The sequence below is a fragment of the Magnolia sinica genome, chromosome 3, assembly GCF_029962835.1.
Source record: "Magnolia sinica isolate HGM2019 chromosome 3, MsV1, whole genome shotgun sequence".
NCBI classification, from domain to species: Eukaryota; Viridiplantae; Streptophyta; class Magnoliopsida; order Magnoliales; family Magnoliaceae; genus Magnolia; species Magnolia sinica.
In genome coordinates, this window is record NC_080575.1 from 88,236,993 (window position 1) to 88,259,748 (window position 22,756).

General features: G+C 39.7%; 1 non-coding gene across 1 annotated transcript; it reads right to left on the bottom strand.

The window, feature by feature from the left end:
* Positions 1-16,275: 16,275 nt before the first annotated feature.
* On the bottom strand, positions 16,276-16,382 carry LOC131241709 (small nucleolar RNA R71). Its single transcript, XR_009169265.1, has one exon. It is a non-coding gene; the product is annotated as a small nucleolar RNA R71 (small nucleolar RNA).
* Between the last annotated feature and the right edge of the window lie 6,374 nt (positions 16,383-22,756).

Here is a 22,756-nt window from a genome sequence, read left to right on the forward strand (position 1 = left end):
GTAGCTGCTGTATTGACCTCAACAAGTTTTGTGGGTCTGATCACGAGGTATGTATTATATCCAAACCGTCTATCCATTTGGCTAGCTCGTCTTAAGGTGTAACGCCCTGAAATTCGGAGGTCGAGCATAACTCAGCTCCCGAGTTCCAAAACATCACTTATGCAACATATTTAATGATGGATGTATGTTGTCTGTATTAGTGCATAAAACATGGAATAGATTAAGCCAAATAGCAAATATAATTCAGGGATAAGTGAAGAAAGCAAGCAGAAAACTTAAAGAAATATATGTGTACATGTGCAAATCCCTGAAGTACATATACATACCGGGTCGTAATATAAGTGTTGTTATCAAAATTACAAGTATTAAATTACATCATTTAATTCCCAAAAGACATCCCAGCATCCCGCGCATCAGAACAAGGCTCACTACAACCCGTCTGAAAACTGCATAAAAGAGAAAGTAGCCTCATCATCATCAATCTCCCGCTCTGCCTCAGAGGTCGCCTCAACATCTGCAACATCAGCAACTAAGACAGAATCTGGTAAACACTGCCCCAGAACGTGGGAGTGAGTGATCAACTCAGTGGAACAATAAAGCAAAGGTTAACATGTTATCAGTTCATTCAAGCAATAATGATAAAGCAGAACAATTAAACAAGTCCTAAGTACTCTTGTTAATGCAAGAATGTATGAAGAATGATGCGTGCCCTCACGCGTACACCCTCAGCGTCTTCATCTTACGTTACGCATGACATCGCCTCAAAGTGCACCACGTCTACAAAGCACATGCAAATGCGGTGCATGAACATGATTACCAAGTTATTATTAGTCATTTTCATACAGCAGGATTGGGAAGCTAAGATACCTTCCTCATATCACCATCCAAACAGTGATCCATTCTAGGGTCGTCAGTCCTAGATATCTCATACGATCATATGTTTTCAGGTCGTTGCAAAGGGTTCGTCACCAATCAATGCACGCCTATCATACCTTCGTTACCACAATAAGGCTCGTCACCTCAATGCGGTATCCAGGTATGCTCGAGGTCACTACACCAATCAATGTAGGTCGACAGCACGAATATAGTGTCCCATACCACCATAATCGGCTCACGAGTTTGGTTGCTCACTGGTCACTACGGGGAGGCTCGTCACCCCAGCGTAGGCCGACAGCTCGGCCACGGTGTCCCATACCACCATGTCCGGCTCATGAGTCTTAGCGGATCAAGGTACCATGGTTAACAGGATTTCATCGGTAAGTTTGGTACCCTAGATTCATACAATAGCATCCATACATGGTGAAAATACATCGGACAATCGGGTTACTTGACGAACTCAACTAGCACAAGCGCACGTTGGGTTGAACGACATAGAGTGCGAAAACACGCCGTGTGGCCAAACCACTGCCGACAACTCTAATATGACTCGGGTTCGTCTAATCACGTCCTTCATGGCGAAAGCAACCTTAGCCACGAGCTTAAGGCCGATTACCGATTTCCTGGACTATTCATAGTCCCAAACACAATCCACTATAACAGATATTGATATCAACAATTTAGAATAGTAATGGAACAACAACTCAAATCATATGGTACATAAGCATTTGAAGAATATAACATGGATTTAAGCATAAGTAAGACTTGAAATTAAACAACAAGGAATGTAACCTGCATGAAGGAAATCATACACACTAGTGGGAGAGTTGAGAATTGCTTCTCAACGCCCATACTAGGTTGATATATCACACTTTAGATCATTCAGACATTTCTACAAACACTTAGAATACATAATACAATATACATAACGTATGTTGAAATACACACATTTGGACAATTCCTTTTACCAAGGAGTTGTCGCACATACATCTAGCATAAATACACGACAAATAATCATGGCAAACACAGGTTCATATTTTATACGTTTACGGTACTTTATACATACACGTAGAATACACAAATCTCAATGTAACACATGCATATCAGAAACGCAGAATAAACATAACATTTGGCATGTGAAATCTCAACCATAGCAAGAATAAACCATTCACTGGCATTGAAAGCCTTGAAAACCATAACCTATACAATTAAAGTCTGCACCTTAATCCAGAAAAGAACACCGAACTGATTTCAGATGATTTGTCTTCGTCAACGGCGACAAGACAACCTAAGGCAAGAATAGAAATGAGCTACAACACACAAAGACTATTCTAAGCTCTAACACAGATTAGGGTTAGGTTAACTTACCCAAAGATGAACTCAGAATTGCCGGAATAACGATTCTAAAGTGAAGGTTCAAGGATGAAGAAGAACAGGAAAGAATCTAAGATGATTCACCAACTTCTCTCTCACTTTTTCTCTCTTTTCCTCTCTCTTTCTTAGCTAGGGTTAGGAAATTCGTATGGAAAAGAGAACTAGGGTTTTAAGGTCTATAAATAGGCCTAACATTGATGAAAATAACTCCAGAGCCAATGTATACTTAGGGTATAACCAAAACAAGCCTCTCTCGATCCAACGAAGCACTTTCAGTGGGCCTAATACCACAAAAGGTCGGACTTAAGCTCACTGACCATGGATCTAGGTCAAGCTGAGTTTTCGTATCGACCGGATTTTCAGATCATCCGTGGCGGACCACACTCAATTCAACGGTCACCGAATCTCGATCAAGTCCACAAGCACAAGGACATGCCTGGGCCACCTTCCCTGATCAGAGGGTGAAATTGGGTCAGAATCCAACGGTCAGATTACTTAAAATCATCGCGCAAGTGGCACGACTCAGATTTCATAACATCTTAATTAATTTCCAACCGTTCTCACACTCTTCACTCCGAACTCAATCAAATCGACCCAGAACATCACATGGACTTAATTTTTGAGGTGATGGTCAAGCCCAGCATGGTGATTGCAACAGCCTAAGATCGTCACTATCGGACTTTCGACGCGCGGTGCAGGTCCGATCCAGAACTTTCAAAAATTCTCAAGAACAACTGGCTTTAGCGATGAATCCCAGATTTCAGAGTAACATAGCGCTAACCATTCTACAGATTTTGAATCATGCGGATCGAATTTAAAGTGATTGATGCAAATTTCACAAGCAATCGAGTTTAGCGCTAATTACCCCAAAAAGCTTCTAAAGAAGACAGAGGTAGTACTCGGCTCTTGGCACAAAATTTTTCGGGTCATTACATAAGGCTTGAGAGGAAAAATAAGACAGATCTAATTATAAAGCGGACCACGCTGCAAAAAGCAGTGGGGAGTGAACATCTACCGTTGAAACCCTTTTTGGGGTCACAGAAGTTTTGGATCAATATGAAATTTGTTTTTCCTCTTCATTCAGGTATTTGTGACCTTATGAACAGATTGGATGGAAAATAAACGTTATGGTGGGACTTACGAATTTTTTGATGGTGAAAATCATTAACTCTGCTGCAATTTATGGTGTGGTCCAGATGATCTTTGGATATGATTCTTTTTTTGGATAATGCTCTAAAATGATCTCTAAAAATATATGAACGGTGTAGATATAATAAATACATCACTGTGGGGCCATAAAACTTTGATATCCTTTGAGCCGTTCGTACAACTCGAAGCTTGAGGAGCGTCTGTGCTCGTCTTCGCACGACACGTACATACAGCAGCTATATAGACGGTGTGAGGTACACCAGCAAATTCGCTTCCTCGGCACCCAGAAGGTACGGCAATGACTATTGACCAGGTACGTAGATTTAAATACCATATTGACTAGATTCTATTTAAAATAACATGGACATCATATGATTCTTAGACCTTGAACTCTAAACTCTTAAATAAATAAAATGTGAAGAAAAATATTGCTAAAGGCAAAAGCATGGATACGCTGAAGCTTAGGAATCTCCCAACGGTCATTGTAGCTCTATAACTATCAAAACAAGTGACAGTGCAACTCCTCGCTCGCACCACAGAAGGAAAGGAATCGGTGGGATGAATTTAAAGCCAAGACAAGAAACTCGTCATGCCAAAATGAGTTTGAAAGGGAGCATCACCGTGTAATGATGATTGGCTGATGCTCGCGTTAGCCATGCATGGTTGGGTGCCATTGTTGAACATTTTCCATCAAGTAACATGCAACTCAACCCATCTTTGGTTGTGTTGTCTCCATTGATTTCTATACGTCGCAAGGAGACAAGCGGCGAGTTTTCTTTGGGTCTAGCGGTAAGAATTCTGTAACGTGGGCCTCGTTGATCAACAGTTTGGATTATCCTAAGGGTTGGATAGTGTGACCGGGAGTATTGCACTTCACTAAATTGTGATACATCTAAAATCATGCAAGAGGTGATATGTTAAAACTGTGAAACACAGACAATGTTCTAGTAGGATTGGGATTGCTAAATTTGTGTAGAGCTTTAAGGAGATGAGTTTTGATGAGTTTTAAACTCCTCAACCCTCTAATCCATATCAACAGAGTTGGGTCCCCAATCCTACATATAACAGAAGCTCCATTCCCATCACAGTACTTCTCTAAGGGTGTAAGTTGTGGAAGACTATGGCATCAAGCTTATAACGATGGCATCTCAACAAGATACGTTGTCTAGCTCATCTGATCTCCATATTTTGATGCACAACACGATCCTTTAGAACTCTGCATTCAGTTTACAATTAGTATCAGAGCGATTTATGCATCAGTTATGGTGGATCCTTCAATGAAATTTAGCGTGTTTGGATTCACGTATAGTATTGTACAAGGATGTAAAACTATCCCATCAAGGTATTAGTGGTATGCCAGCGGTAATGCGTCTGCAAATTGAAAACCACTCACATTGTTTGAATAAGAGTGTAGTAGAGGAATTAATCATTTCTAAAATCAGTGTTTGGGAATGGAGTATTCATCAAGCCGCACTGCTACCCAAATATATACTATACGGAATTAACGTCCACCCGTCCGTGAGTTGGAAATTGATGAAGGACATCCGGACTTTAGATGATGTATTTACTGTCCAAGGCCCCACCATGATGTTCTAAATAAATCCATACCGTACAACTACTTTTATAGAGCATCTACAAAATCAGTTCGATCAGAAGTATATCCAAACAACATAATTGACCACATTACAAGAATTGTGGCTATTCGACGGTCGAGATTTCAGTTATGATTCCAGGCCACAACGGTTATGGATCCTCGTTAATCAACCATTTCCTACTGTTCATCCGCGCCTGTAGAACATAATCCACAATGTGGCTGTGAAATAAAAAGTATGAGATGTTTTTAGGTGAATTTAATTAGTGAAATAGTTTAAATTAGATGTCGTCACTTGGTCCCTTCCACCAGAGTCTTATATCCCTCACAATATCTGAATCCAGCCTTAAAAGAACATCTAAAAATGGAAGGATGGATTGGATGAGAAACATAAGTCGTGGCGGGGCCCACAGAACACAAAAACATATAGATATGTAGCATCATTTTTGCAATTAAATAAAAACCAAAATTTACAATTACTTAAAAAAGAAACCGGAGATCACTGAAAGTAACAGACAATACTAGATCTAAAATGTTTCCGATGGATGAAAAAAATTCAAACACACTATAATTAAATTATGCATAGTTTGACGTTAGAAATATTTGCAAACGATATCGACACCTTCCAGTAACTACAGTTTATGATATGATAGAAGAAACTATCTAGACAACCATTACATATATCAACAACACCTCAATCACAACTTTGAATAGCGCATTCATCATCCCAGGAGGATCATGTTCTCCTCTCAAGTCTGGGTACGATTCGCATGGAGATTACATCCCAACAAAATCCGCTTGCACTTGAGCCGAACCATGAAAAGAAGCATCAGGTTGATATCTCCGAGTGAGTCTTTCATAATTCTGGCACATGGTGGGTCTTTCATAATTCTGGCATGTGGTCTGGAGACAGGTAAAAATAAATTAATTAGCAAGAATATGAGGGACATGGCATACAAATCGCATCTAAACCAAAAGGGTCCATGGATTCCACGTGACCATGTTTACATAGGTTCTATATCAGCACCTGAAAATCTTGCCAAGCTCTCACAGCACCTCATATGACTTGTAGGATTGGTGCCTACATCTGTTGTAGCGATCCACTTGTGCTCGTGCATCCTCCCACCTATAATATAATCCAGGATGTCTGCCAACAAAGACCACGTAGAATTTTTCCATATGTTCCTGAAATAAATTTCAGATATCAGCCGTTGAAAAAATCAAGTGAATATAGTATGTGGCAGCAGTTGCGAGCATGTAAACTATTAATAGAATAATTTACAGTTTATGAAGTAATAAGTCATATAACATAACTAGAAAGTCTTCGATCCACTTTGAATCCCATGTCTTACCTCTCAATAGGTTTTATTAACTGTTAATCTGATATTCGATCCCATGAAATCATGGAATTTGATAGTTGCCTGTATCAACATGCAATATACATACCCTCTCTATAGATTTATGAATAGTTGAAACTGCAACAATGATCAAGTGTAAACAATCTCAACATCAGTTAACAAAACAGATAACGAACATATATGATATCATGAGATGTCATTTTCATCTTCCAGGAATCAAAACAGAGACTCAACATATAACAACATATACATGAAAATAGTAACGAACGTGTTAATATAATAGATCCAAATATTCTAAACATACAAGCATATTATGGTGTATCAGTGGACTGTTCCTGCGTTCTGAGGCAGATAATCAGCTGTATCTGCATTCATGCATTTCACTCCCATATTACATACATATCAGAGCTAATCTTACTACCAAGCATCAAACAGTAATTGTGGTGTCAACGTTAATAAAGTTTTATTAAGAAGATCCAAAAAGTTAGGTGCAAGGTACTCATGTAATACCCTAATCATCTACCCCACCAAAAACCTAAAATCCAAAAAATCACCTGTTTAATTTACAAAAACCCAAAAGAGAAGATAATTTATTAGTTTAAGAGTTCCAGTTCAACCAAGGCAGAGATGTTTCAAACATCTGCATTGCGGTCGAGGAGCTTCTGTACCCACTCCTTCCTCATTTCATGTCCCCATCTTCATGAAAAAACCGACACTAACAATATCATCCTACAGCAGCCGAGAAGCCCGGACCTGGTCATCATGGCTGAGACCATCCACTTCCTCTAGAATGCCCAATAGTTTTTGGAGTCGGGTCATGGTTTTCCTTGTAGCCATTGTAATTGTTAAGGACCTAACAGCCTCAGCCATTTCACTCATCTTATCTCCAATGTGGTCATTCGGTTTACCACTTCGTTGTCGGGTCATGCCTGTAGCAGTGCTCTAACTGTTTTTAGACCCAAAGAAAGTCTCCATAGGGTCTGTATGAACCCTTTTTGGCTGTTTCCGTGACCCCTCATTGGGACAACGGGCCGAACCATTGTAGTTATCATCATCTTCGTCTGTAGAAAGACGTACTGTTTCATTGCCATCCTCTTCAAATTCATCGGAAGAATCAACTTCATCTCTTTGGCGACGGCGTCCGGAAAGGGGAGAATAGTATGCGATACTGGCATATGATCCATGGGCATAATCATTACCAAACATAAAACTCAAATTATTATACCTATCAATGTATTTTCCTCGTACCCTTTCCGCATATGGACGGGATTGCAAGAACAAAAGGATATAATCAGTCAGCATGACAACAAATGGTATAATCAGATATGTCCACCCACATAAAAGTGAGTATGAATAATGTTCTAATTTCAGAGATGTGTAGCTGCTAACCCAGTGTCTACAATCATTTTGAATTCACATAAACATGGTCTACAAAATCATTAGCAACAACCATTTTATCCTCTCAGATATGCATAGCTGAAACATTCAGTCCAAGTCAGAGAGGTATGAATATCAGATATACATATTTTAATAGCTTTTGTCAATAGCGGATAAGAGCAGTAAATACAACCATTTCAACTCTACTTCCTTTTACCTACGCATAGCTGAAAAATATCAGTACATGGAACCATTTTCATTTCAGATATGCATGGGTGAAAGAGAGTTATGCATCAAGAATGCATACAGATATGCATACGATTGACATAATCAGCAGTAACTTCTATTGCTTTCATTAGATATGCTTAGACTAGAAATCCAGCAGTATCTACAATATGCATGTATCTTACCGCAATATAGACCTCCCATACATCATCGGTAGCGATGACCATTTTCAAATCGGCATCTTAACTAAAACCACTCGTATTTAGCATATCCTTCACAGCCCAATAAAAATTTTTTCAGAGTGCGGAGTTGGTTAGATATATGTTTGTTCTCTAGTTTGAATCCAGATCTGTCAATGATTTTAGTTATATTTACTTTGTAAGCTTCAGGCTTGAAACCGACGTCACTCTTTCGACCAAGATTTACCTGCTCGACCAGTGCATCGACCAATGCATTATCCATTGCATCAGTCCACTGAATGTGAACAGATTTCTTGGGGCATGCAGATCTTCGATTTTACGCTGTCGGAGACACAGGTGATGGTGTTGTCAGTAATGCTGGTGAGCTTTTTGTAGCTGGTGTTTTAAATATTTTGCTGGGTGATCACACGACCTTGTTAGGAGAGCCCTTGCATTTCGAAGGAAATACAGTCACCTTCTTGTCTCAGGCTATCTTGTTGGAACTCTGTAGGAAGTTCATTTTATACCTACGAAGCAGTAACAATCAATGGACAGTAGTCTGACACAAACAATTGTAAGAATTGAAATAGGATGATGAGGCATATTAAGATTAAACAGTACTAACCGAACCATAATAAACAATTAATTTTCAGGCTTCGTGAAGTCCTTTCATAAGATATTTAAAACTAAATTTGTCCTAACATCTCAAAAGCACACCAAAAGAGTTTTCTCTAAAAATCTGCTGTTATAAAAATAGCTTAATACATTAAATAAAAAAAGGAATATTAACATCACTGCCGGGTACGAGGAAGAATGTCATTCCACATCCTCTCCGCAATATCACCCCTTTTTTTTTACCAACTCCTCTCTCGCGAGGTCTGTCAGACAAGACAAAGCGCGATTTTCATCAGCATTATTGACCTCAAATGGGATGGCGAGATTTTCTCAAAACTGTCTCCACTATCCTCGACTGCTTCATTAAAAATGTCTTCGCCAGAAATACGGATGAAGTTGTGCACGACACAGCAAGCTATAACAATTTTTACTTGTGTTATGAACTTGAACTGTGGTGCTATCCGAAGTATAGGAAATTGGCCCTTTAAAAGACCAAAACACCATTCAATAACATTTCATAACTGACGATAATTGAATAGTTCTTTCATATTAGCAGGCTTCCTTCCTATATGAAATTCATTCAAATGATATCGGACACCTCGATAAGATGCCATAAATTCAGGAGAGTGGGCATATCTCGCATCCACAACATAATATTTACCTACAGAAAGCAATATGTGAAAATTAAGCATGTATTCAATCACATGCTATATATGTATATGAATCAGCAATAGTTAATGATTACCATGAGAGATAAGGAAACAATCAAGGCGACGAGTTAATGCATTATGCAATACATGAGCATCAGAGGCTGAACCATCCCAACCCGCTAGCACATATACAAATTTCATATTGAATGTACAGGCTGTCATTACGTTCGGTGAGAGAAAATCTTTTCGATTATGAAAAGTTGCACTTTCATTTTTCGGCAAATAGGCCGGAATGTGGGTGCCATTGCCCCAATGCAATCCTACAAGCAACATTTATCTTACATTTAGGTCGTTATTACGCATACATCAATTTAACTGTATCATAATTTCAAGATTATGGGATCATATTACCTAAAAATAAGAGCTCCACATTGGATTATCGGATATCTCTTTCAGAGTATGTAAATGCGGGAACTTGACATATTCTGGATAAAGACCAATTACAACATCAAGAACCCTATTGAAGTGTCGACTCACTATCTCTCCAGATCATGAAAACTGATGACCAATGACACAGTTTCGCACATTATGGCCAATTGTATGCAGGAACATGACGACTTGTTCCTCTAAACTGCACATTTTAGTATTATACAGCAAATTCCTATATTTTAACAAATAACATAACTCAAAAAACTTATCACAACCCATTCGCAGCTGTGCAAGACAGTTAACATCACTTTTCCTTATGATTCCATTCACAAATCTATTTCTAGCTACATGATAATCTCGAGAGGACAACTTCATATAATACCGACGATAATATTCAGCAGCTCCCATCACACATGCAAATGGTGCAATAGCAGTTAGTGCAGCTGCTATTTCATTTTCATTCTAGTCACTATTAGATGAATCCTCGCGGCTAGAATCACCACTACGAGAGCCCATGAGTCAAATTGGGAACTCACCTGTTACTTTTTTCAAGTTACTTTGTATATACAGATGCAAATATCATGAAAATCCCAAATGTACAGAAAGTTTATGATATCACATGTAGAGTATTTCTGTTAAACACTATATTGATTATTAACATGATTGCAAACATATCATAGATATATTTTCACTCGAAATTGAAAACCATTTTCATACACCAGACATAACATAGGATATGGATAGTTATTAAGCAACTAAGAAGCATGTCTTCAAATACAATCAGAAATACATATTAGTAATAGCAACCACATCAATTATTGTAGCCTGACAATATATGAACAGATTTTATACTGCCCCAAAATTGGAGTAATTTTTTTAAACCTAAAATACAATTTGCGCATACAAACAAGACAATCAACCAGTATATGGAACATTTCAAATGAGAAGAAGCATCATCGACACAGTATAAAACATTGGTAACACAGACAGTGTGCTGGACTCAGGGCAAAAGGTAAGTATTTAATTTAGAATCAATTGTGAGAAGAAGGAAGAGAAGATTAGTTTATATAGACTTTCGACAAATGGTTATGAGGAGCATAGAGATCAGTAAGCCCTGTTCATTGACATGCAAAGGTCATGTTGCATGTGGCGGTATAGTGAATCCATCAACTGAATACACTGCAGATACACAGTAAATCCGGAAGATTCATCTACCACAAAAATATTATCTACGATATCCTTCACATAGGAACTATCGTCGTAGCGTGTAAAGGAAATATGGTCGGTACTCCACCCACACATGCATATCCAAATGATATTTGCGTTTGGGCGTTTGGGGAGTAAACCGAGAGATCGATAAAAATAATCTCTTGGTAACATCCTACATCATCAAACGGGAATACTCTCTCCCCGAATCGAGCCAATATGCATGTATTTTGCACCTTCTGTAACTGAATCGCTAGGCAATACTTGTATCTGCCAAATCATTCACAAGAATGTCTGGAGGGAAGGAGGAGAGAGAAGCGGAAGCTTCAGCGATGGCCTAATAAACCTGCGTGTGAAGCATCAACCAGATTAGGTGGTGGTCTTTGGAACCGGACACGGCAGGACGATCTTGACCATGGAGGGTTGTTGAAGCCTGAGATAACCAACGTGAAGAGAAGAGAGAGCAGCGGTTTCGTGTGATCCGCTGAATATGAAATGAAAGGAGTTTTTTTTTCAAACTTGCGTCTACTATGGCGGTGCAGTGCAATGAAAGCACTACACTGCGGCCTGCACTGTACGCCGATAAATGAGGCGCGTGGTTTCGATAAAGTGGGTCGGCGTGGTACTCGGCTCGCCAGCGTACCACGCGGCGATGTTTGGATAGAGTAGCAGTGAATTGTATATTTTATTAAATTTTACAGTACTAGACGATATGGGCCGGACATCCAAACACACCCTTAAGTGTTGGCATCTGGCATTGTCATCGAAATTCATATTCGAATAGGAGAAAGGGGTAAACCCTTACTTGTGGCTATCTGAAGAATCAGGCATGGACGACCTTTGATTTCACACCCGAAGCCATTGTCCGCAGCCATCAAAGTATATTGTTGTTGCTCGAATAGAGTTGGGTTCTTCAAACCCTATCGAACCTCTATTAAGGCAACAATTTCTTGAGGGCTAGACCAGGTAATGGTTGTGTGAGTGTGTGTGTGTGGGTGTAACAATAATAATAATAATAAAAGGTTTAAGGCAACTTGCTTGTAACCCAGAGTTACTGGAATCCCCCTAACCCCACACTCTGTGGGACCCACTGTGATGTTATACACCCTGACCATTGTTTATGTTGGTCCATTTTAGGCTAAATTCTTAAAAATCAAGCAAACTCAAAACTCAAGTGGATGGAAATGAACTCTCACCATTGATTCTTCAAGGCTATCGAAGTCTTGAATCAAGCTGATATTTGTATTTTTCCTGTCAATCGGTGGGAATCAGCTTATGAATGGATTGGATGAAACATAAACATTATGATGGGACCCAGGATGGTTTCAATTGTGCAAGTTTCATCCCCATGGTTTTCCTATAATATGGCCCCACTCGTGTTTAGGATTTATCTTCCTCATTTTTTATCCTCTCCTAAAATGAGTTGACAAAATGGATTGACGATGTGGAAATAACACAAACATCATGGTGGGCCTATTGAGGGTCAAATATTGCATATTAGACCCCAGTTATTACCTGAATTACGAACATGATACTGTTTTAATGGGCTAGTTTAATCGTGTTTGTGATGCAAGGAGAATTGATGAGCATCGATTGAAAAGGATGCTAAAGGTATAGATGTGACGCTCTGGCATCACCAAGGCATTGGACGGGATTCCATGGGACCAAGATTGAGGACTTACACACCAGAGATCAGAGAAATTTCAGCCACTCACTTCAAACAGGCCTGAAAAACGTCCAGAATGCAAGGTTACAATGTTCCCACCATCTGATCAACTCAAAACTTCATACATGGCCTGAGGACCATAAATGAACCGTACACATAAAATTTCAGCTCCTAGATCCTTGTGGAAATGGCCCAATGGACAGACTAGCCTATAAATATCTGATCTGGGGCCCACCTGATATCTGGATATGCTTCAATTTTGGTCTCAACCCCTTAAATCAGATGAGAAAAGAGATAGACGGGGTAGATTTTTCACATACATTACAGTGGACCCCACATGTACATCGAGTGTACACAGAGTGCACGTGGTCCAGCCGTGCATCACAATTCAAGGACTCGGTCAGCAGGCGTTGACCGAGGATTTCTCACAAAGAATGGATTCTCACAGCGTCCGCAGGCCGACCGTCCATTTTTCAGCAGTGGGGCCCACCCATCATATATTTCGACAATCCAGACCGTCTATTCTATCCAAAGGTGGGGATTTACCCTCTAATAGCTTTCCTTTTTGGCCCATACACGTGTACACATATGGATCGTCAAAAAACACAGGATGAATGGTAGCACAGAAGATTTTGTGGGACACACCGAATCCAATCTGAAACCAGACATTTCTTACTGGTTTTTCGAGAGTATCACAATGAACTGAGTGGATTACTCCGTAGAAGCCGATAAAAGGGCCCACCATCATCACAGCGTCAATGACGCTGCTCTGTTTTGCGGTCCGGAAGAACCGGACGTTCCGAATCGTCCTGGCCCACTAGCGATGATCAGATGTCCGATCTTAACCGCCCATCATGCAGAGGGGCTCGCTTTAGCCAAACCCATGTTGTCTTTATGCACTCATACATGCACAGGTGCTGGTTTCAATGGTCACAAACGGACTGCCCTACAACTGTTGCAGCTGATTTCTTCCGTGGGTCACGCTGAATCTGATCCAAAACCGTCCCTTCCCAACCGAAATTTTACGAAGAATCTTATGAACGGCGTGGATTTCTCAAACATCAAAGAAATCTGGGTCTCACAGTGTTCACCGCAACCTGCTTTACGTAGGGATTGAGCGTCCGCGAGTTCCGGACGTTCCGGAACATTGTGGCCCCTCACTGTTGATCTGTCCGTCCATCTGAATGGTCAAAATTGTTCCCACGGTGGGACCAGCCAAAGTCAAGATGACTGAATGGCTCAGATCTTATATGAGGAACGTCTATGGGCCGAACAAGTATCAAAACACAACTCTTCTTGCGTTTCTGCGGTTCTTGCGCACGTTGTTGCGCAAGGTGAGGCGGTTCTCCGGATCCAGCAAGCTCTCTAGCCTACCAACTTCCCTTCTATAAAGAGACAAGAGAGATGAGAGAAGAGGGGGCTTTTTGGGGGCATCAGAGAGGCTGGGAACGTGGAGCAGAGAGAGAAGGCTAGATGTGAAGCAAAGGAGCAGAGAGAGAGAGAGTTTGTTCAATGTTTATTTGTTAAATTCTTTTTTTTATGATTATTTTTGAGAGATTCAACCCAAGCATGTTGGGCTAGACCTCTTAGCTAGGGCTAAGAGGTGAAGCTTTTAGTCTGATGGGAGAGATGTTGCTTGTGCCTTTTGTTTAAATTGAAGGGGTTTTTGATTTAATTTTATTATGGAAATATTTTTAGTTTTTAATGGCCTGTTGTGACTGAAATTACAATGGGTTTGCAATGGCTTTAAGTATTTCTTTTTCCTTATTTTGATTATGACGTCAGGAAGCCTTGTTGTTCGCCATCGTCTCCTGGGCATGGTTGGATGTCGGTACCCTTCCTAACCTTCATAATCATCTGATTGGTTGGTAATTATTTTAATTCTTTTGTTGACTTTGTCTCCTGGGCATAGTTTGGTGATGGAATCCATTCTAATTCTTATACTTTTCATCTCTTTAAATTATATCAGAGGAAGTTCAGTTTAATTTCCATGAATTTTGAAGCAGGCATAAGATCTCCCTGATCTCTACAAGTGGATCCTCTGAATCCCTAGTTTCCTATCTCTGATTTCTCTTAAGTTTTACATTAATCTCTCACCATTATTCATCACTTTATATTGGATTTAGATTTCATCTTAAGCTATTTCTATTTTTACCTAGTTTCAGATAACATACAAGTATCAGTCCCTTGGGATTCGACCTCAGTCTTACCGAGTTTATTACTACATCACAACCCTATACTTGGGGAGTGAACAAGTTTTTGGCGCCGTTGCCGGGGATTGACGGTTGCGATTCTCTAAAATTAATAGGATTTTAGGATTAGTTTAAGATTAGGATTTTTCTAACTATAGGTTTAGGTTTTTCTGATTTCTAAAAACTAACCTATTTTTCTTGTTTTGTAGGATCCTAACATAAGTTTCTAAATTGGTAATTCTTTCCTAATTTCTCTACTTTTTCTACTTTTAAAATTAGGGTTTAAATTTTAGAAATTTTCTAATTCCAGTATTTTCTTATTTGTAGGAAATAGTTTATTTTTAGAAACTTTCCTCTTTTATTTTTAGAAACTAGGTTAGTTATTTCCCTTTTTAAAAATTAACTTTCTATTTTTATTTTTTAGTAACTTTCTAATTTTAACTCTTTTAGAATCTAATTTTGTTTCCTAATTTTCTACTTATAGAATTTTTGTTTAGAAACTAACTTTCCTATCCTGTAGGCCTTTAAGATAGAAATTTCTAATTCGGTGAGTTCTTTCTCTCTACTTTCTATTTTTCAACTAGTAATTTACTTTCTAGTTTAGGACTTTCTTCTTTTAGAAACTAATTTACTTCTATCTTTCTTTTTAAGGATTTTCTAATTTTAGACATTCTCTTTAGAAACTGACTTGTTTGTTTTCTTTTGCAGGTCCTTAACTTAGGGGCTTCAATTTGGTAATTTCTTTCCAACTCTCTCTCTCCTTCTTTCTAGATTTTCTTTTCCTTTCTTAGAATTAGTTTTCAAATTTGATTAAGGGTTGTGAGTGTTTCATGCCCAAGTGGGCCCGTGACAACACTCGACGTCTCCTGACTGAAGGAGGATTGGTTGAGGGGTTAACTATCCATCGCAGAACTAGACACCACTCGAAATCCCCTGAGTTAATTGAAGTGATGACTGAGAACCAACCTCTTCTACCCCAACTTAGGGTGGAGGACATTCAGGATGAGAATGAGGTGTATCAAGCACCCCCGCCACGTACTATACGAGATTACTTACAACCAGCGGGGGTGAGTACGCCTTCATGCATGATTTTTCCTAAAAATACAGGACATATGGACATCAAGCCAGGGGTTATCCAACTCCTTCCTAAGTTCTATGGGCTTGAATCTGAAGAACCATATCTACATTTGAAAGAATTTGATGAGATCAAAGCCACTTTATATTTTTAAAATGTGTCTGAGGACACAGTCAGGTTGAGACTCTTTCCTTTTTCCTTAAAAGAGAAGGCTAAGACGTGGTTACATTCACTGCGTCCTAGATCCATTGGCACATGGAATGACATGCAGAGGGAATTCATAAAGAAATTTTTCCCACATCATAAAATGATTACCCTCAGAAAAGCAATCATGAACTTCACCCAAAAGGAGGATGAAACGTTTTACCAATGTTGGGAAAGGTTCAAGGATTTGGTCAGTTCACGCCCACAACACGGCTTTGAAACGTGGCGCATTACGAATTTTTTCTATGATGGACTGACATCTTCCATACGTCAAATGGTCGAGACAATGTGTAATGGAGAATTCATTAATAAAAATGTTAACGAGGTATGAGATTACCTTGATAGTCTTGCTGAAAAAACACAATCATGGGACTATTACCCAAAGTCGAACACCACGTCTAGGTCGACTCAATTAAAGGAGAAAGGTGGATTGTATCTTTTGAAAGAAGAGGATGATCTCAAGTGTAAAGTGACTACGCTCATAAGGAAAGTTGAGGTCATGGAAGGAAAGAAGGATAAGGTTAATGAAAGTGTTTGCAACATCTGTGATTGCAACATTCAAACAACTGAAAATTGCCCTACAATACCTGCCTTTTGAAAAGTGTTGAATGAACAATCCAATGCCGTAAATAATTATCAAAGACCTTTCAATGGACCAACCTCTAATACATATAATCCTGGTTGGAAAAATCATCCAAACCTTAGTTGGAGAAATGGACAAACTGCTACCCCTCAAAGTTTCTTTAATCAAAATCCAAATCAAGGGAAACCTCAAGAAGAACCGGTTCAAAATTCCATGCAAGAGCTGACCCATGCAATGCGAGACTTTATGCAAAAGATGGATTCACGTATGACGATTATAGAAAAGGGGATGCTTCCTGCACAACCGCTCCCCAATCCTAAACCGCAATATGAGACAAGTGATCCCAGCTCTTCAAATCAAATGGGGCACGCTAAATCTATCACCACTCTTAGGAGTGGAAAGATCATTGATAAAACCCTTCCAGTTAGGCCCGAAAAGTCTCAAGAACCAGAAGAGGACAACAATAATGGATCTAGTGAGGCCCCACAAAAATTAGAACCGGAACTTCTAGAAAAGCTAGTTGCTCCATTTCCCCAACGGTTGGTCGCACCAAAACCTCTCTCTAAATCTCAGGGTATCCTAGAGGTGTTGAAACAAGTGAAAGTTAACATTCCTCTACTTGATGTCATAAAACAGATACCTTCATATGCCAAGTTCCTGAAAGACTTATGCATGACCAAACGACGGCAGAGTATTCAAAAGAAGATCTTCTTGACCGAGAAAGTGAGTGCCATCCTAAAGCAAGACGTGCCACAGAAATTCAAAGATCCTGGTAGCCCAACCATATCATGTGTAATCGGGGACCATCGAATTGATCATGTACTTCTTGACTTAGGAGCGAGCGTCAATCTGATTCCCTACTCGGTATACGAACAGTTAGGTTTGGGTGAATTAAAACCCACCCTAACCACACTATAACTTGTTGATCGCTCTGTTTGTGTACCAAGAGAGATAATTGAGGATGTGTTAGTCCAAGTTGATAGATTTTACTACCCTGTAGATTTTATCATCCTGAACACCGAACCCATCAATAACATGAGCACTCAGATCCCCGTCATTCTTGGTCGCCCATTCCTTGCCACCTCAAACGCAATTATCAATTGCAGGAATGGTGTCATGACTATGTCTTTTGGGAATATGACATTGGAGCCAAACATCTTTTTCAATAACGGCAGAAACTTAGAGGATGATGACGATCTCCACGACATTAATATGATTGACTCTTTAGTGGAAGATACGACACCTCTGACCTTATCCTCTGACCCTCTAGAGACGTGCCTGACCCACTCCCATGATTTTAATGATGACATGATTAGGGAGACGTGTGCCTTGCTTGATATTGCACCGGTACTTGAAGCTAACCGATGGAGGCGACAATTTGAAGAGTTACCCCAAACTGATGTAGTGCCTCTACCGTCTAACCTGAAGCCGCCGAACCTTGGCCTAAAACCTTTGCCCTCTGAGTTGAAATATGTTTATTTAAGTCAAGATGAGATATACCCGGTGGTAATCTCTGCCCACCTGGAGAAAGAACAGGAGAGTATGCTCATATCTACTCTCATTGAGCATAAGGGAGCCCTTAGATGGACGATAGCGGACCTCAAGGGAATTAACCCATCGATTTGTACTCACCGCATTTATCTTGAGGATAATGCTAAGACTACTCGGCAATCACAACGTAGACTAAATCCAAACATGAGGGAAGTGGTTAAGGCCGAGGTTTTTAAACTATTAGATGTGGGTATCATATACCCCATATCCGATAGTCAATGGGTGAGTCCAACTCAGGTGGTTCCTAAGAAGTCCGGGATCACCATCGTAGCCAATGCTAATAATGAACTCGTGCCAACTAGAGTTACGACGGGTTGGAGAATGTGCATTGACTACAGGAAGCTGAATACCATCACGAGGAAGGACCACTTTCCTTTACCCTTCATTGATCAAATCTTGGAAAGGCTAGCTGGTCATTCCTATTACTGTTTCCTTGACGGGTATTCGGGCTACAATCAGATTGAAATCGTCCCTGAGGACCAGGAAAAGACTACATTTACATGTCCCTACGGCACCTTTGCATACAGAAGGATGTCATTCGGATTATGTAATGCCCCTGCCACCTTTCAGCGATATATGATGAGTATCTTTTCTGACATGGTGGGGAAATATCTAGAGGTCTTCATGGATGATTTCTCTGTTTTCGGTTCATCTTTCAGCGAGTGCTTAGAGAGTCTTAAATGTGTGCTGAAAAGATGTGAAGAGAAGAACTTAGTACTTAATTGGGAGAAGTGTCATTTCATGGTTCATAAGGGAATTGTCCTTGGACATATTATCTCGTCCAAAGGAATCGAGGTGGATAAGGCAAAAATTGATCTTATCTCTAACCTACCCCCACCCAAGAACATCAGAGATGTGCGATCCTTCTTAGGACACGCAGGGTTTTATAGACGATTCATAAAGGACTTTAGTCTCCTCTCTCGTTCCTTATGTAATCTTCTGCAAAAGGATGTACCATACGAGTGGACTGAGCAATGCCAGGAAGCTTTCACCAAGCTTAAGGGCATGTTAACCACTGCACCCATCATGCAGCCACCCGATTGGAGCCTTCCTTTTGAGCTTATGTGCGACGCTTCTGATTATGCTCTTGGGGCGATTCTAGGCCAGAGAAAAGAAAAGAAGCCCTACGTCATTCATTACGCAAGTAGAACTTTAAACTCTATCCAAGTGAACTACTCGACTACGGAAAAGGAACTCTTAACCGTAGTGTTCGCCTTGGACAAATTTAGGTCATACTTGATTGGATCCAAGATCATTATCTACACAGATCATGCGGCACTCAAGTATCTTCTTTTTAAGAATGATTCTAAGCCCCGCCTGATACGATAGATCCTTCTACTCCAAGAATTTGATTTGAAAATTAAAGATAAAAAGGGAGTAGAGAACGTAGTGGCCGATCATCTGTCTCGCCTTAATACCTCTGATTCCCCTGAAGCGACCCATATCAATGACGTGTTCCCTGATGAATAACTGTTCAGAGTCTCCCATTCGCCTTGGTTCGCTGATATTGCCAATTATCTTGCCACAGGTTCCATACCGACGCATTGGACTGCATAAGATAAGAAGAATTTCTTTACCAAGGTACGTAACTTTTTCTGGGACGATCCATATTTGTTTAAATATTGCCCAGACCAGATCCTAAGGAGATGTGTGCCAGACGATGAGCATCAAAGTGTCATCTTCTTCTGTCACTCACAGGCCTGTGGTGGTCACTTTTCTGCTAAAAAGACCACGACTAAGATTTTACAGTGTGGCTTTTATTGGCCTACTATGTTCAGGGACACTCATGAGTTTTGCAAGGCTTGTGAGCGTTGTTAAAAATTGGGAGCATTGTCCCGTCGAAATATGATGCCTTTGAATCACATCCTTATCATAGAAGCATTTGACTGCTGGGGCATTGATTTCATGGGACCATTCTCTCAATCATTTGGAAATTTGTATATTTTGCTCGCCGTAGATTAAGTCACTAAATGGGTCGAAGCAATTCCATGCCGAAATAATGACCATTGCACGGTCATTAAATTCTTAGAAGAGAACATCCTTTAGGGGTTCGGGACGCCTCGAGCCATCATTAGTGATGGGGGCTCACACTTTTGTAATAGACCATTCGAGAGCTTAATGAAGAAATACAGTATCTCTCATAAGGTGAGCACCCCATACCATCCACAGACAAGTGGACAAGCTGAGATTTCCAATAGGGACATCAAACATATCCTAGAGAAAATGGTTAACCCGGATCGTAAGGATTGGTCAATCCGATTGACTGATGCCTTATGGGCATACCGTACTGCTTTTAAAACTCCTATTGGAATGTCTCCTTTTAGACTTATCTATGGGAAAGCTTGTCACTTGCCTGTAGAGTTGGAACATAAAGCGTACTGGGCGATCAAAAATCTGAATTTCAATCTGGACAATGCTGGCTCGCTACGTAAACTTCAATTAAATGAACTTGAAGAAATCCGGAATGATGCGTACGATAATTCGAGAATTTACAAGGACAAGATGAAAGGATTTCATGACCAACACATTTTACGAAAATCATTCACGCCTGGTCAGAAGGTCCTTTTGTACAATTCTCGATTACATCTCTTTCCGGGTAAGCTTTAATCTCGTTGGACCGGCCCTTACATTGTTGTTACTGTTTTTCCTTATGGAGCCGTTGAGATAAGAGATCCCGACAATGACAAGGAGTTTAAAGTCAATGGACATCGATTGAAACCATTTTTTGAGAAATTTGATTCAAAGGACATGTCCATGCCCCTGACTGCTCCTGTTTACCAGGATTGATCTCCTAGTCTGATGGAGGTATAGGTAGGTTTATCGCTTTCATAGGACTAGAGTAGTTGCTTTATTTGTCTGGCTGAAGATGGTAAACTTAGCGCTCCTGGGAGGCAACCCAGCTCTTCATTTCATTTCATTTTTATCATTAGTTAGTTCAATGTTTGTGGGTAACATTACTGCAAACCTTCACGAGACTACAACTCGTCCATTAGGGGCAACCTAGGGATTTAAAGGCTTGTTGCATACGCTAAATGCAATCGAGAACACCTGCGAAAGTGGTGTAGGTAGGATTTTATTTTTGTTATTTTTATTTTACTTCTTTTGGTTTCTCTCTTGTGCTGACCCGATCTTACGTAGATTTCTTTGGAAAGCCTTTTGATTCTTTCGTCCAAGTACTATCTTTCCATCACTCCTCTTATATTTTTGTTGTCCCATGTGCATTGCATGTTCATTTCTTTTACATTGAGGACAATGTAGATTTTTAGGTTGGGGGTGGGGGATTAGGTTTCCTAATCGGTGTTTTCTTAGTCTTGAGCAGAAATTGTAAAAAAAAAATTTAATTTTTCTGGAATTTCGTATGAATTCGAAGCGATTTTTATAGCCATCTTGGATTTAGAATTACAAGAAAAGTGATGTTGAAATTTATGACTCTTGGATTTAACTATTTGTTAGATTTCACAGTTAAGTTCGAACTATTAATCCATGACTAAAAGTTTTAAACATTGATTGAATCATAATTTTACATGTCACATCTCGCTTACACATTAAGGTTTCATTCGATATTGAAGGATTAATTTGGTGATCACCAAGTTTGAAAGGAACCAACCTGAGAAATTGAAAGGATTAAGCGAATGGTCTAAACCATAGGTTTGCTCCTTATAGGTGTAGACTTAATTCCCCATGAATGATATGTGAAAAAAATTTGGGTGTACAGTCTTCACCATAGGTTTGCTCCCTATAGGTAAGGACTTGATTCCCTTCCTTAGTGTTACTTTGGATAGAAGAATCAAAAGCTGGAAGAATGAAAAGACAAACTATGAGGCAGGTTTTGGTTTTGGTTGTCACGAATTCTCTTATTGGTTACCAATGATATCCTGAAATAGAGAAGTGAATTGTAATAATGTTAAGCCGAGAGTACACTATACACTCATGGAACTCAATGTTTAGAATTGTTCTAATTGATGAATTAATATTTGAACTTGATTATGAAGTTTACCATGAGCTTGATCTCAGGAGAAAGTAATGCCAACAATCATGAATCTTAGACTTCTAGTTCTGGATTGTTTTCAAAAATCACTCGAGTTTATAGAAATTGTCCTGTAATTCTCAATTTATTTTTCGCATACTTTGCTCGGGACTAGCAAAATGCTGGTTGGGGGTTGTGTTGAGGGTTAAATATTGCATATTAGACCCCAGTTATTACCTGAATTACGAACATGATACTGTTTTAATGGGCTATTTTAATCGTGTTTGTGATGCAAGGAGAATTGATGAGCATGGATTGAAAAGGATGCTAAAGGTATAGATGTGACGCTCTGGCATCACCAAGGCATTGGATGGGATTCCATGGGACCAAGATTGAGGACTTACACACCAGAGATCAGAGAAATTCCAGCCACTCACTTCAAACAGGCCTGAAAAACGTCCAGAATGCAAGGTCATAATATTCCCACAA